Raw genomic sequence first — 17,074 nt, 5'->3', positions numbered from 1 at the left:
TCACAATCTCATATCTGTATCTTGCTCTATCGCTCAAATCCCTCCTCAGGATCCTCAAGGTGCCTTTGACGTTTTGCCTCTGCTAGTTGGGGGGACCTGAGGAGGTATTTTGCTGATTTTCCTTGGAATGACTACTGCTTCCGTGTCAGAGACCCGTCTTTGTGTGCTGAGCTCATAACAGAGGTGATAGTGTCTGGCAAGGAGGCGTACAATCCTCACTCTTTTTTTCGACATAAACCTTCTAAACCTTGGTTTAACACAGCTTGTTCTCGTGCTGTACTTACATTCAGGCTGTTCCTAAAAAGGGTGACCGTTCTAATCCCTCAAACTACCGTCCTATTGCTTTAATTTCTTGCCTATCTAAAGTTTTTGAATCTATTCTCAACAGGAAGATTCTTAAACATCTATCACTTCACAACTTTCTATCTGATCGCCAATATGTGTTCCATCAAGGCCGCTCTACTGGTGATCTTATGGCTTTCTTTACTGAGTCTTGGTCATCCTCTTTTAGAGATTCTGGTGAAACTTTTGCTGTTGCCTTGGAGATATAAAAGCCTTTTGATAGAGTCTGGCACAAAGCTTTGATTTCCAAACTACCCATCTAGGGCTTCTATCCTTCTCTCTGTAACTTCATCTCAAGTTTCCTTTCTGACCGTTGTATTGCTGCTGTGGTAGACACAGGTACAATACCAAAACACATTGAACAATACCAAACTTGGTATTGTTCAATGCGTCATAAACTCAATTTCTCCAGCTATCAACTCAATACAACCTTCCAGACAACTATCCCCTCTTCTTCAATGACACTCAACTGACCCCATCTTCTACAATGAAGATCCAGGGTCTGTCCTTTACTTATAATCTAAACTAACTACACCTTATCTCACTTAACCATTTCTAACCTAACATAATTTCACCTAAAAGCACCTAATCATACCTAACTTCATTTAACCTCACCCTGTCTATCCTAATATCACCTCACCACGCATAACCACACCTAACTTCTCATAACCTCACATAACCTCACCTAACCATACCTAACTTCAACTAACTTCACCTAACTTAAGCTAACCAGCTTACCTCACCTAACATTACCTAACCTCAATCTTACCTATCCTCACCTAATCATGCTTAATCTCACCTAACCTCATCTAACGAAGCCTAACCTCATGAAGCCTCACCTATCCTCACCTAACCATACTTTACCTCATATAACCTCACCTAACCACACCAAATCTCACCTAATCTCACATAACATCTCTTAACCTCACCTAACACCAACTAATCTCACCTTTTTTTTTTTTCTTATGTAAGAGTGACACTAGCCAAAGGCAACAAAAATCCAATAAAAAAAATGCCCACTGAAACACCAGTCCCATAAAAGGGTCAAAGCAGTAGTCAAAAATTGATGAATAAGTGTCTTGAAACCTCCTCCTTGAAGGAATTCAAGTCATAGGAAGATGGAAATATAGAAGCAGGCAGGAAGTTCCAGAGTTTACCAGAGAAAGAAATGAATGATTGTGAATACTGGTTTACTCTTGCGTTAGAGAGGTGGACAGAATAGAGGTGAGAGAAAGAAGAAAGTATTGTGCAGAGAGGCCGCTGGAGGAGGGGAGGCATGCAGTTACGAGATCAGAAGAGCATAGCGGTAGAAGACAGCTAGAGATGCAACATTGCGACGGTGAGAGAGAGGCTCAAGATAGTCAGTTAAAGGAGAGGAGTTGATGAGACGAAAAGCTTTTGATTCCTCCCTGTCTAGAAGAGCAGTATGAGTGGAATCCCTCCAGACATGTGAAGCATACTTCATACATGGACGGATAAGGCCCTTTAACAGAGTTAGCAGCTGGGGGGGGGTGAGAAAAACTGACAGAGACGTCTCAGAACTCCTAACTTCATAGAAGCTGTTTTAGCTTGAGATGAGATGTGAAGTTTCCAGTTCAGATTATAAGTAAAGGACAGAACGAGGATGTTCAGTGTAGAAGAGGGGGACAGTTGAGTGTCACTGAAGAAGAGATAGTTGTCTGGAAGGTTGTTTCGAGTTGATAGATGTAGGAATTGAGTTTTTGAGGCATTGAACAATACCAAGTTTGCTTTGCCCCAATCAGAAATTTTAGAAAGATCAGAAATCAAGCGTTCTGTGGCTTCCCTGCGTGAAATGTTTACCTCCTGAGGTTAGGTTTTATTAGCTAAGGTGAAGACGTTAGGAGAGGTTAGATGAGGTTAAGTGTGGTTAGATGAGGTTAGGTGATGTTAAGTGAAGTTAGATTTCATTATGTGAGGTTAGATAAGATTTGGTGGGTTAGGTGATTTTAGATGAGGTTATTTGTGTTTAGGTAAAGGTATGTGTGTTTAACCAAGGTTAGAAAAGTTTATGTGATGTTAGGTGAGGTTAGGTGTGGATAAGTGTAGTTAAGAGAAGTTAGGTTAGCCTAGGTGTGGTTAAGTGAGGTTAGTTGAGATAAGGTGTTGTTACTAGAGGTCAGATTATTTTACGTGAGCTTTTGTGTCGTTATTTGAGTTTATGTGAGATTAGGTGTGGTTAGATGAGGTTATTTGAGATTAGGTGAGGTTAAGTGAGGTTAAGTGTGGATAGGCTTAGTGAGGTTAAGTGTGGATAGGCTTAGTGAGGTTAAGTGTGGTAAGTTTTAGTGAGATTAGGTGATTGTGGGAGACATTTGATTAGGATAAGTGACGTTAGGTAAGGCTAGGGGAGATTAGATGTTTTAGGTGTGGTAAGGTGAGGTTAGGTGAGGATAGGTGAAATTAGTTGTATTTATATTAAGTTAGGTGTGCTTAAGTGAGGTTAGATAAGGTTAGTTGTGATTAGTTAAGATTAAATGAGGTTGGATGCGCTTAGGTTAGGTAAAACAAAGTTAGGAGAGGTTAGGTGAGGTTAGGTGTGCTTGGAGAAGATTAAAAGAGGTTATCTGAAGTTAGGTGTGCTTAGTAGAGGTTAGGTGATTTAAGGTGAGATCAGGTTTGCTTAGGTGAGGTTTTGTGACATTACAACTGTTTAAACTAGGTTAAGTAGCTATAGGTGAGGTCAGGTGTGATTAGATGTACATAGGTGAGGTTATTTGAGTTTAAATGAAGTTAAGTGTGGTTAGGAAAAGATAGCTAAGGTTAGATAAGGTTAGGTGTGGTTAGATGAGATTAGGTGTGGTTTCTTGTGGTTAGGAAAGGTTAGGTAAGATTAGGTGAGTTTAGGCGCAGTTAGATGAGGTTAGGTGAGGTTAGGTGTGGTTAGATGAGGATATGTGAAGTTAGGTGATATTAGCTGAGGTTATGTATGATTAGGTGAGGTTAGGTGTGTTTAGGTAATTTTAAGTGATATTAGGTATAGTATCATGAGTATGATATTTATGAAATTATGCTTCTTGTAAGGCTTGATCCCCATGCATGTAGTTCGTCATTTGCTCGTTTGCAGGCGTGGAAGCGTCTTTGTGATGGCTGTCAGGCAGACCTGAGCCAGTTCTGCCGCTCTACACTCCGTGGATCGTTCATCCTACTACTGTTTTATGTCATGTGACTACGTCTCTTGAACGCTTGGATTTGGTGGAGCAAGGTGGCCAGGGTGTGGGGCCAGTGCAAGTGATCTCAGGACTGCTTTGGGCTCCATAGGACCAGTGATGTATGTATCATTTATACTACTATGTTTTCACGTTGTATTTTACTGTGGGGTTAGAGAGTTACGCGGTGTTGGGTGAAATAGTGTTATGATGAATATTCAGTATTGGTGTTACATGTTTAGTTTTGATAATAGCGCAGGTTTTTATTGTTGTGTGAATTTATGACGTGATTCAGGTTACGCTGCATGGTAACTGTCCGAGTGGTGACAAGTGTGCATATTTGAGGCGGCTGTCCAGCACTGCTTAGGACAAAAGTGGTGTAGGCTCATTGAATTATGTATACCTTTCAGCATTATGTTTCTTTCCGTATAATGATTATTATTTACATACATGTGTAGGGTGAAAATAGATCATGGATTTGGTACAACATTTTCGCTTTTTCTCTGGTATATTTTACGACTATCAGCTTTGGGGCCATGTTTTGTGGTGTATTTATATCATTAACATTGTGAGTTTATTGATTTATTGTACTGGCCAGGATTACATTGTCAGTATCAATTATCTTATTGTGATATATTTATCAGGTTGAAATTAAACATTTGACGGCGCTCAGCCAGGCTACTTTTGTCCTACAGGTATGGTTAGGTGATAATAGGTGAGATTAGGTAATGTTAGGTGAGCTTGGGTGTGGTTAGGTGAGGTTATGAATGATTATTTGAGGATAGTTGAAGTTAGGTGAGGTTAAGTGAGGTTAAGTAATGTTAGGTGAGGTTAGGTGAAATGAGATGATATTAGCTGAAGTTTGAGATAGTAGGTTGAGACTAGGATAATTAGGTATGATTAAGAGAGGTTAAGTAACGTTAGGAGAGGTTAGGTGTAGTTATGTGTCGTGAGGTGATATTAAGTTTGGTTGGATGAGGTTGAGAGATGTTATGTTTAATTGTCATTAGGTGATTTTATTTGAGGTTATATGGGTTTAGGTTATGTCAGTTGTGCTTAGGTGTGGTTAGGGAAGGTTCTGTAAGGTTAAGTGAGGTTGGTAGTTGTTAGGTAAGGTTAGGTGTGGTCCGGTGAGGATAGATGAGGTTAGGTGAGTTTAGGTGGTTAGGTATGATTAGAAGAGTTTAGTTGACGTTAGGTATGGTTAGGAGAGGTTAGATGAAGTTAGGTGAAATTAGGTGTGGTTAGGTCACAATACTTGAGGTTAGATGACGTTATGTGAGGTTAGGTGAGGTTAGCTGTGAATAAGTGACGTTTTGTGAGGTTAATTGGGGTCAAGAGAGGTTAGATGAGCTTAGGTGTTAAAATGTGAGGTTGGTTGGGGTTAGGTCAAGTTATGGGAGGTTAGGTGAGGTTATGAAAAAATAGGTGGTTAGGTGAGGTTAGGTGTGGTTAGGAGAGGTTTCGTGAGGCTAGGCAAGGTGAGGTTAGGTGTGATTAGGTGATGTTAGGAGAGGTTAGGTAATGTTAGATGTTGTTACTTGAAGTTAGGTTAGGTTGGGTTAGGTTAGGAGTGGATAGGTGAGTTAAGGTGAGGTTAGGTTTGGTTATGTGAAGTTAGATGAATTTAGGAGAGTTTAAGTGAGATTAAATAAGGTTAGGAGACATTATTTGAGGTTAGGTGTGGTCAGATCAGGCTAGGTGAGGTTAGGTGTGATTGGGTGAACTTAGGTAAAGTTAGGTTAGGTTAAGTTAGTTTAGGTTCGGTTAGGTTAAGTGAGGTTTAGGTGAGGTTAGCTGAGGTTAGGTGAGGTTACATAAGTATAGGCAAAGTGTTACATATGGTTAGGTATGGTTAGGAGTGGTTAGGTGAGGTTAGGTAAAAATAAGTGAGGTTAGGTGAGGTTATCTGAGGTTATGTGAGGTTAGTTGAGGTCAGGTATGGTTAGGTGAGGTTAGGTGAGGTTAGGTGTAGTTAGGTGTGATTAGTGAGTTTAGGTTTGATTAGGTGAATTTAGGTGATTTAGGTGAAGTTACATTAAGAGAGTTTAGGTGAGTTAGGTTTCGTTAGGTGAGGTTAAATTAGGTTAGGTAGGTGAGATAATGTGAGGTTAGGCGAGGTTATTTGAGGTTAGGTGAGGTTATGTGTGGTTAGATGTTGTTAGGTAACGTTATGTAAGTTTGGGTGAGGATATTTCTGTTAGTGGTGTAGTTAGGTGAGGTTAGGTGTGGTTTTGTGTGGTTAGGAGAGTTTAGGTAATGTTAATTAGGGTCATGTTTCGTTAAGGGAAGTTAGGTTAGGTTATGTGTGGATAGGTCTCATTAGGTCTGGTTAGGAGAGGTTAGGTAAGGTTAAGTGAGGTTAGGTGAGGTTATGATAGGTTAGGTTATGTTAGGTGTGCTTAGGTGAGGTTAAGTGAGGTTAGGTGTACATAACTGACGTTAGGTAAGGGTATGAGAGGTTAGGTGAAGTTGGGTATGCTTAGATGAGTTTAGGTGAGGTTAGTTGAGGTTAAGTGTGCTTAGGTGAAGTTAAACGAGGTTAGATGTGCTTATATGAGGTTAGGTGAGGTTATATGATGTCAGGTAAGGTTAGTTGGAGTTGTTTAGATGAAGTTAGATGAAGTTAGTTGAAATTATGTGTGGTTAGGTGGGGTTAGGGGAAGTTAGGTGTGCTCTTGGGAGGTTAGGTGAAGTTATGTGTGCTTATGTCTGGTTAGGTGAGGTTATTAAGGGTTAGGTGAGGTTAGATGAGGTTAGATAATGCTTGGTGTAGTTAGGTGTTATTATATTAGGTAAGGAGTTTATGAGATGTTAAATGATATTAGAGAAGATTAGGTGAGGTTAGATATGTTTAAATGATGGTTAGATGAGGTTATCTGTGGGTAGGTGAATTTAGCTTAGGTTAGTTTAGTTTTAGGTTCGGTAATATTAAGTGAGCTTAGGTGAGATTAGCTAACATTAGATGAGGTTACATTATGTTAGATGACGTTTTGTATGGTTAGTTGATGTTAGGTGTGGTTATTTATGCTTTTGTGTTGTTAAATTAGGTTAGGTGAAGTTAGGTAAGGTTAGGTGAGGGTAAGTGAGGACAGTTATGTTATTGAGGTTAGATGTAGTTAGGTAAGGTTAGATAAGATTAGATTTTTTGAGGTCTCATTAGGTGAAGTTATGTGTGATTAAGTGCGATTAGGTGAGTTTTGTGAGGTGACGTTAGGTTAGCTGAGGTTTGGAGAGGTTAGGTGTGGTTAGGTGCGGTTAGATGTTATTAGATGAGGTTTGACATCCTTATATGAGATTAGGTGACGTTAGGAGAGGTTAGGTAAGGTTTCGTGAGGTTAGATGTGGTTAGGAGTGGTTAAGAGAGATTAGGTGAGGTTATGTGAGGTTAGGTGTGTTTAGAAGTGTTTATGTGAGGTTGGTTGAGGTCAGGTTGCGTTGAGTGAGGTTAGGTTAAGTTAGGTATAGATATGTGTAGTTAGTTGTGGTTAGGAGAGGTTAGGTGAGAATTGGTGAGTTTAGGTGAGGTTAGGTGAGTTTAGGTAAAGTTAATTGAGATAAGAAGATGTTAGACCAGGCTAATTGAGATGTTAAGAGATGTTAGGTGAGCATAGGTGAGGTTAGGTGAAGCTAAGTAAGGTTTTATATGGATAGGTATGGTTAGGTGAGTTTAGGTGAGGTTCGTTGATGGTATGTGTGCTTAAGAGAGGTTATGTTAGGGTAGGTGTTGTTAGATGAGGTTAGATGTCTATAAATAAGTTTTTTTTTTAGTTTACTTCAGATTAAGTGTGCTTAGGTGTTGTTAGATGAAGTTAGATGTGCTTAGGTAAAGTTAGGTAAGGTAATATGAGGTTAGGTGGTGTTAGATTAGTTTAGGTGTGGTTAGGTGAGGTTAAGAAAGGTTTGGTGTGCTAGGAAAAATTAGGAACGGTTTAGGAAGGTTAGGTGTCCTTAGCTGTAATTAGATGAGGGTAGGTGTGCTAAGATTAAGTTAGGTGAGGTTAAAACAGGTTAGATGAGATTATGTGAGGTTATGTTATGCTATGTGTGGTTAGGTTTTGTTAGGCAAGGTTAGTTGTGGTTAGGTGTGTTTAGTAGTACTTAAGAGAGGTTAGGTGAGATTAGATGTTTTTAGGTGAGGTTAAGTGAGGTTAAGTGAGGTTAGTTATAGTTAGGTGAGGTTATTTGTCGTTAAGAGAAGTTACATGAGAATAGGAGAGTTCGGTGTGGTTAGGTGAGATTACTTGAGCTTAGCTAAGTTTAGGTAAGGTTGTGTAAGGTTAACTGAGGTTAAGTGATGATAGGTGAAGTTAGGCAAGGTTAAGTTTCATTAAGAGAAGTTAAGTGAGGTTAAGTATGGTTAGGTTTAGTTAGGTGTGGTTAAGAGAGGTTAGGTGAGGTTATTTGAGCTTAGCTGTGGTTAGGTGAGGTTAAGTAAGGTAAGGTGTGGTTGAGTGAGTTTAGGTGATATTTGTTGTATTTACAAGACATTAGGTGAAGTTAGAAAAGGTTTTAGAGGTCTTTTGTGAGGTTAGTTGAGGTTATGACAGATTATGTTTAGGCAAGGATATGTGAGGTTAATTGTGATTAGTTGAGATTTTGTGAGGTTTGGTGTTGTTAGGAAAGGTTTGGTGAGGGTCGGTGAGGTTTAATGAGGTTAAGTGTTGTTAGTTAAGGTTAGGTGATGTTAGGTTAGGTTAGGTGTGGTTAGGTTAGTATAGGTAAGGATTGGTGATTTTAGGTATGGTTAGGTGAGGTTAGGTGAAGATAAGTAAGGTTAGTTGAGGGTAGGTGATATTAGCTAGCATTACGTGAGGTTATGTGTTGTTAGGTTATGTTAGATATGGTTAGATAATATTAGCTAGGGTTACGTGAAATTACGTGAGGTAAGAGTAGTTTATGTTAGGTATGGTTAGGTGAGGTTAAGTTAGGTTATGTGAGCTTATATGTGGTTAGGTATGGTTACATGATGTTAGTTGAGGTTAGATGCGATCAGGTGTGATTAGGTGAGACTAGATGACTTAAGAGAGATTATGTGAGGTTAGATGAACTTAAGAGAGGCTAGGTAAGGTTATAGTAGGTTTGGTATAGGTGAGTTATAGGTGAGGTTAGGTGGGCTTATGTGATGTTAGCTGATGTTAACTTGGATGTGGTTAGGTGTGGTTAGGTGTGGTTAGATGTGGTTAATTGTGGTTAGGTGAGGTTGCATATGGTTAGGTTTGGTTAGATGATATTAGGTGAGGTTAGGTTCGGTTAGCTTTGATTATGTAAGGTTAGGCCACTTAGATGAGATTAAGTGCGGTTATGTGAGGTTAAGACAGGTTAGGTAAGGTTAGTTGTGGTTATGTGAGGTCAGGTGAGGTTAGATGAAGTTAGGTATGCATAAATTAAGTGAGGTTATAGAGGTTATGAGGTGTTAAATTAGGTTAAATTGGTTAAATGTGGTTAGGAGAGGTTAGGTGAGGTTAGGTAAGATTAAGTGTAGTTTGATGTGGTTAGGTGAGGTTACATGTGGTTAGGTTTGGTTAGATGAGGGTAGGTTATGCTAGGTGACGTTATTTGTGATTATTTGAGGTTATGAGTTAAGGTGAAGATAGGAGAGACTAGGTGAGGTTAGGTGCAGTTAGGTGTGGTTAGGTGATGTGACGTTAAGTGAGGTTACATATGGTTAGATGAGGTTATATTAAGGTTCGCTGAGGTTAGGTGAGGTTAGGTGTGGTTTTGTGTTTTTAGGTGATATTAAGTGACGTTAACTGAGATTACAAAAGGCTATGTGGGATTAGGTATGGTTAGGTATGGATAGATGTAGTTGGGAAAGATTAGATGAGGTTAGGTGTGATTAAATTAGATTAGGGAATATTAGGTGTTTTTAGGATAGTTTAGGTGAAGTTAAGTGAGGTTAGGTGTGGTAAGTAAGATTAGATAAAAAGTAGGGGAGGTTAAATGAGATAAGGATGGATAGGTGTGGTCATGAGAGTTTAGGAGAGGTTAGGTGTGGTTAGGTGAGGTTAAATGTGTTTTGGTGAGGTTAAGTGATGTTAGCTGAGTTTATGTGAGTTAGGTGAGTTGGGTGTGTTTAAGTGTGGTTAGATGAGGTTAAGTGTGCTAAGGTTAGTGATGTTAGGTGTTATTAGGTGAGTATATGTGAGGTTAGGTGGGTTCAGGTGAGGTTAGATAAGGTTTTGCATGTTCAGGAGAGTTTAGGTTAGGTGGTTAGGTGTGGTTATGTGAGGTTAGGTGTATTTAGGTGTGGTGAAGTGAGATTAGTTGATGTTAGGTGAGGTTAGGTGAGGTTAGCTGATGTTAGGTCTGCTCAGAGATTTAAGTGAGGTTAGTTGTATTTAGTTGTGATTTTGTGAGCTTAAGTAATTTTAGAAGAGGTTAGGTGTGCTTAATAAGGTTAAGAAAGGTTTTGCTTGGTTAGGTGAGGTTATGTGAGGTTAGGCGTTGTAAAGTGAAATTAGGTGAGGTAAGGTGATGTTAGGTGTGGTTAGTTGTGCTTAGGAAAGGTTAGGTAAAGTTAGTTTAGGTTAGGTTAGGTTAGGTGAGCATATGTGAGTTTAGTTATTGGTAGGTGAGGTTAGGTGTGGTTATTTGTTTTTAGGAGAGGATAAGTGAAGTTAAATGTTATTAGATGAGGTTAAGTGAGGTTAGATGTGGTTAGGTGAGCATATGTGAAGTTAGGTGAGATTAGGTAATATTAGGTGTGTTTAGGAAAGGTTAGCTCAAGTTAGCTGTAGTTAGTGAGGATAAGAGATGAAGAGAAGTGTGGTTAAGAGATGTTATGGAAGGTTAGTGAAGTTAATTTAGTTGAATTTAGATTAGGTGAGGTTAGGTAAAGTTAGTTGATATTAGTTGAGGATAGGTAATGTTAGGTATAGTTTTGGTTAGGTGAAGTTAGGTAAGGTTAGGTGTGGTTAGATTAGGTTAGAATAGGATATTTCATGTTAAGTGAGCTTATATGAGATTAGGTGATTTTATGTGAGGTTAGGTATATTTAGATAAGGATAGATGAGATAAGGTGAGGTTAAGTGAGATTAGCTGTGGTTAGGTGATGTTAGGTAATGTTATGAGTGGTTAGTTGAGGATAGTTGAGGTTAGATGAAGTTATGCAAGGTTAGGTGAGGTTAAATCAGGTAAGGTTAGGTTAGGTGAATTTTAAAGATATCAGGTAAGGTCTTGGGAAGTTAGGTGAGGTGAATTGATGTTAGGTCTGGTTAGGTAAGGTTATGTGATGTTAGATTTTGTAATATGTGTAAAGGTTAGGTGAGGTTAAGTGAGGTCGGGTGAGTTTAGGTGTAGTTAGGTGTTGTTAGATTAGGTTAGGTTTTGGTAGTTGAGGTTAGGTGAGAATAGGTGTGGTTAAGTGAGTATAATTAAGGTTAGGTGAGGTAAGGTAAGGTTTGGTGAGGTCATTTGATGTTACATGTGGTTAGGTGAGGTTAGGTAAGGATAAGTGAGGTTATGTGATGTTAACTGTGGTTAAGTGAGGTTAGGTGATGTTAGGTGTGGATAGGTGAAGTTAGGTAACTTTAGGTTAGGTGTAGCTAGGTGAGGTTACTTTTTCTTAAGTGTTGTTAAGTTTGGTTAGCTGAAATCAGGTGTTAGGTATGGTTAAGTGATGTTATAAGAGGTTAGGTAATGTAAGGTGAGTTAGGTGAGGTTAGGGAAGGTTAGCTGAGGTTAGGAGAGGTTAGGTGAAGATTGGTATGGTTAGATGAAATTTGGTGAGGTTATATGTGATTAAATGTCATTAGGTGAGGTTGAGTGTAGTGTGATTAGGTGAGATTAGGAACTTATGTGAAGTGAATTTAAGTTATTTGAGGTTTGGAGACGATAAACGAGTATTTTTTTTTTTTTTTTTATGTAGGAAGGACACTGGCCAAGGGCAACAAAAATCTAATAAAAAAAAAAAAAACACTCAAATGCCAGTCCCATAAAAGGGTTTAAGAAGTGGTCAAAAATTGGTGGATAAGTGTCTTGAAACCTCCCTCTTGAAGGAATTCAAGTCATAGGAAGGTCAAAATACAGAAGCAGGCAGGGAGTTCCAGATTTTACCAGAGAAAGGGATGAATGATTGAGAATACTGGTTAACTCTTGCGTTAGAGAGGTGGACAGAATAGGGGTGAGAGAAAGAAGAAAGTCTTGTGCAGCGAGGCCGTGGAAGGAGAGGAGGCATGCAGTTAGCAAGATCAGAAGAGCAGTTAGCATGAAAATAGCGGTAGAAGAGAGCTAGATATGGAACATTGCAGCGGTGAGAGAGAGGCTGAAAACAGTTAGTTAGAGGACAGGAGTTGATGAGACGAAAAGCTTTTGATTTCACCCTGTCTAGAAGAGCAGTATGAGTGGAACCCCCCCAGACATGTGAAGCATACTCCATACATGGACGGATAAGGCCCTTGTACAGAGTTAGCAGTTGGGGGGGTGAGAAAAACTGGCGGAGATGTCTCAGAATACCTAACTTCATAGAAGCTGTTTTAGCTAGAGATGAGATGTTTCCAGTTCAGATTATAAGTAAAGGACAGACCGAGGATGTTCAGTGTAAAAAAAAGGGGACAGTTGAGTGTCATTGAAGAAGAGGGGACAGTTGTCTAGAAGGCTGTGTCGAGTTGATAGATGGAAGAATTGAGTTTTTGAGGCATTGGACAATAGCAAGATTGCTCTGCCCCAATCAGAAATTTTAGAAAGATCAGAAGTCAGGCGTTCTGTGGCTTCCCTGCGTGATATGTTTACCTCCTGAAGGGTTGCACGTCTATGAAAAGACGTGGAAAAGTGCAGGGTGGTATCATCAGCGTAGGAGTGGATAGGACAAGAAGTTTGGTTTAGAAGATCATTAATGAATAATATGAAGAGAGTGGGTGACAGGACAGAACCCTGAGGAACACCACTGCTAATAGATTTAGGAGAAGAATAGTGACCGTCTACCACAGCAGCAATAGAACGGTCAGAAAGGAAACTGGAAATGAAGTTACAGAGAGAAGGATAGAAACCGTACGAGGGTAGTTTGGAAATCAAAGCTTTGTGCCAGACTCTATCAAAAGCTTTTGATATGTCCAAGGCAACAGCAAAAGTTTCACCAAAATCTCTAAATGAGGATGACCAAGACTCAGTAAAGAAAGCCAGAAGATCACCAGTAGAGCGGCCTTGACGGAACCCATACTGGCGATCAGATAGAAGGTTGTGAAGTGATAGATGTTTAAGAATCTTCCTATTGAGGATAGATTCATAAACTTTAGATAAGCAGGAAATTAAAGCAATAAGACGGTAGTTTGAGGGATTAGAGCGTTCACCCTTTAAGGAACAGGTTAAATGTAGGCAAACTTTCAGCAAGAAGGAAAGGTTGATGTTGACAGACAGAGCTGAAAGAGTTTGAATAGGCAAGGTGCAAGCACAGAGGCACAGTTTCAGAGAGCAATAGGAGGGACCCCATCGGGTCCATAAGCCTTCCGAGGGTTTAGGCCAGCGAGGGCATGGAAAACATCATTGCGAAGAATTTTAATAGGTAGCATGAAGTAGTCAGAGGGTGGAGGAGCAAGCCCAGAATCGTCCAAGGTAGAATTTTTAGCAAAGGTTTGAGCAAAGAGTTCTGCTTTAGAAATAGATGTGATAGCAGTGGTGCCATCTGGTTGAAGTAGAGGAGGGAAAGAAGAAGAAGCAAAGTTATTGGAGATATTTTTGGCTAGATGCCAGAAATCACGAGGGGAGTTAGATCTTGAAAGGTTTTGACATATTCTGTTAATGAAGGAGTTTTTGGTTAGTTGGAGAACAGACTTGGCATGGTTCCGGGCAGAAATATAAAGTGCATGAGATTCTGGTGATGGATGGCTTAAGTACCTTTTGTGGGCCACCTCTCTATTATGTATAGCACGAGAACAAGCTGTGTTAAACCAAGGTTTAGAAGGTTTAGGACGAGAAAAAGAGTGGGAAATGTACGCCTCTTTGCCAGACACTATCACCTCTGTTATGCGCTCAGCACACAAAGACGGGTCTCTGACACGGAAGCAGTAGTCATTCCAAGGAAAATCAGCAAGATACCTCCTCAGGTCCCCCCAACTAGCAGAGGCAAAACGCCAGAGGCACCTTGGCTTAGGGGGATCCTGAGGAGGTATTTGAGCGATAGAAGAAGATACAGATATGAGATTGTGATCGGAGGAGCCCAACGGAGAAGAAAGGGTGACAGCATAATCAGAAGGATTAGAGGTCAGGAAAAGATCAAGAATATTGGGCGTATCTCCAAGATGGTCAGGAATACGAGTAGGGTGTTGCACCAATTGCTCTAGGTCGTGGAGGATAGCAAAGTTGTAGGCTAGTTCACCAGGATGGTCAGTGAAGGGAGAGGAAAGCCAAAGCTGGTGGTGAACATTGAAGTCTCCAAGAATGGAGATCTCTGCAAAAGGAAAGAGGGTCAGAATGTTCTCCACTTTGGAAGTTAAGTAGTCAAAGATGTATAGATGTATAGGCGTGGATGCAAAGACTATAGGTGTGGTTAGGTGAATTTAGCTGAGGTTAGTTAATGTTAGTTTATGTTAGGTGAGGTTAAGTGTGGTTAATTAACGTTAGGTGAGGTTTGGTGTAGTTAGGTGAGGTTAAGTTAGATTAGGTAAAGTTAGGTCATGCTAGGTGAGGATAGGTGTGGTTAGGTGAGGTTACATGTGATTAGGTGTGGTTAGACGTGGCTAGGTCAGGGTAGGTGTGTTTCGGTGGAGTTTGATGTGATCAGAGTTTATGTGACTTAGGTGATGTTAGGTGTGGTTAGGTGAGACATTTCTGCTTAGGTAAGATTAGGTGTTGTTAGAAGAGGTTAGGTAAAGTTATTTGAGGTTAAATGTAGTTAAATGAGGTTATGTAAGGTTAGTTTTCCTTAGCTATGTTTAAATGATGTTAGGTAAGGTTATTTGTGGTTAGCTGTGGTTAAGTGAGATTAGCTTAGGTTAGGAAACATAAGGTGATGTCACACAACACACACACACACACACACACACATACACACACACACACACACACACACACACACACACACACACACATAACACATACAAAACACACACAGAGACACACACACAAACACACAACACACACTAACCCTCAAACATACAGCACACACAAACACACACACACACACACACACACACACACACACACACACACACACACACACACACACACACACACACACACACACACACACACACACACACACACACACACACACACACAAAACAAACATAACACAACACATACAGCACACACACACACACACACACACACACACACACACACACACACACACACACACACAAAACAAACATAACACAACACATACAGCACACACACACACACACACACACACACACACACACACACACACACACACACACACACACACACACACACACACACACCCACACACACACATACAACACACACAAAAAGTACATACACACACACACACAACACACACACAGAACAAACACACACAAAAACACACACAACAAATACACACACACACACAACACACACACACATACACACACACACACACACACACACACACACACACACACACACACACACACACACACACACACACACACACACACACACACACACACACACACAGACACACACACTGTCCAGGCGATGGGTTTTTTTAAGAGAATACTTAAATTTAAACCAAGATCCACCACACCCACTGACCTTCCTATAAAAATTTACAAGGAATTTGCTGTAGAGCTAGCAACACCGCTATGCAGGAGGAGGAGTAGACACCTGCCGAAACGATAATTACTCCCAGTGAGGTCTAAAGCACTGTTCAGGGGGTGCTGTGAACTTATCATTAAACCCAGCTGTGACCTCACTGAACGTTTCCCTTTGTGTCTCACATCACAAAGGGGTAGTCACAGCCTGCCCTCTAAAGACAACTCTCTTCCTCCATACAAAACTACAAGCACCTAATAACACACACACCCTTCACTCAAAAAAAAAAAATAAAATCATGGCGACTCCTACACCAGCTTCGGAGTCCCCATCTGGGGAGGGGACCATAAATGTCCCCAGGTCGGACTGCCTTTCTGTCGACGACCCTAAGTGTCTTGACACCCCCCTAAACTTTTTCTTCATTAACTTCTGCAACATTCGCGGTTTACGATCTAATTTTCAATCTGTAGAACACCACCTCTCATCTTCTAAACCTCATCTTCTTTTCTTCACTGAAACTCAGGTGTCTGAGGCAACTGACAGTAGCCCCTATTCTGTTCCCTCCTACTTTCTCTATCCTCATTTCCGATGCAAAGCTGGATGCTGCGTTCATGTGCGCAATGACTTAACCTGCTTTCCACCCTCTTGAATCTTCCGAGTTTTCCACCATCTGGCTACAACTACAGAGTCACTCTCATACTAAATTTATCTGTGCTGTATACCTCTCTCCTAACTCCTCTGACTATAAGAAATTCTTTGACTACTTAACTTCCAAAGTGGAGCACATTCTGACCCTCTTCCCTTTTGCAGAGATCTCCATTCTTGGAGACTTCAATGTTCAACACCAGCTTTGGCTTTCCTCTCCCTTCACTGACCATCCTGCTGAACTAGCCTACAACTTTGCTCTCCTCCATGACCTAGAGCAATTGGTGCAACACCCTACTCGTATTCCTGACCATCTTGGAGATACGCCCAATATTCTTGACCTTTTCCTGACCTCTAATCCTTCTGCTTATGCTGTCACCCTTTCTTCTCCGTTGGGCTCCTCCGATCACAATCTCATATCTTTATCTTGTCCTATCACTCCAATCCCTCCTCAGGATCCCCCTAAGCGAAGGTGCCTCTGGCGTTTTGCCTCTGCTAGTTGGGGGGACCTGAGGAGGTATTTTGCTGATTTTCCTTGAAATGACTACTGCTTCCATGTCAGAGACCCGTCTTTGTGTGCTGAGCGCATAACAGAGGTGATAGTGTCTGGCATGGAGGCGTACATTCCTCACTCTTTTTCTCGTCCTAAACCTTCTAAACCTTGGTTTAACACAGCTTGTTCTCGTGCTATACATAATAGAGAGGTGGCCCACAAAAGGTACTTAAGCCTTCCATCACCAGAATCTCATGCACTTTATATTTCTGCCCGGAACCATGCCAAGTCTGTTCTCCAACTAGCCAAAAACTCCTTCATTAACAGAAAATGTCAAAACCTTTCAAGATCTAACTCCCCTCGTGATTTCTGGCATCTAGCCAAAAATATCTCCAATAACTTTGCTTCTTCTTCTTACCCTCCTCTACTTCAATCAGATGGCACCACTGCTATCACATCTATTTCTAAAGCTGAACCCTTTGCTCAAACCTTTGCTAAAAACTCTACCTTGGACGATTCTGGGCCTGTTCCTCCCTCTCCTCCAACCTCTGACTACTTCATGCCACCTATTAAAATTCTTCGCAATGATGTTTTCCATGCCTTTGCTGGCCTAAACCCTCGGAAGGCTTATGGCCCTGATGGGGTCCCTCCTATTGTTCTCCGAAACTGTGCCTCCGTGCTTGCACCTTGCCTAGTTAAAACTCTTTCAGCTCTGTCTGTCAACATCCAC

At 40.7% G+C, this 17,074-nt stretch overlaps 1 long non-coding RNA gene across 2 annotated transcripts in view; it reads left to right on the top strand.

Moving 5' to 3' along the window:
- LOC135096742 (uncharacterized) overlaps nucleotides 1-17,074 on the top strand; it is a 65,348-nt gene that overhangs the window by 21,353 nt on the left and 26,921 nt on the right. For both annotated transcript variants that reach the window (XR_010264987.1, XR_010264986.1), the window contains exon 3: nucleotides 3,428-3,631. This is a non-coding gene — a long non-coding RNA (uncharacterized LOC135096742). The remainder of the gene's footprint in view (nucleotides 1-3,427; nucleotides 3,632-17,074) is intronic.

This window comes from Scylla paramamosain, unplaced genomic scaffold (genome assembly GCF_035594125.1).
Source record: "Scylla paramamosain isolate STU-SP2022 unplaced genomic scaffold, ASM3559412v1 Contig6, whole genome shotgun sequence".
NCBI classification, from domain to species: domain Eukaryota; kingdom Metazoa; phylum Arthropoda; class Malacostraca; order Decapoda; family Portunidae; genus Scylla; species Scylla paramamosain.
The sequence above is the reverse complement of the archived record's forward strand: the minus strand, read 5'-3'. Positions and strand labels throughout refer to the sequence as shown.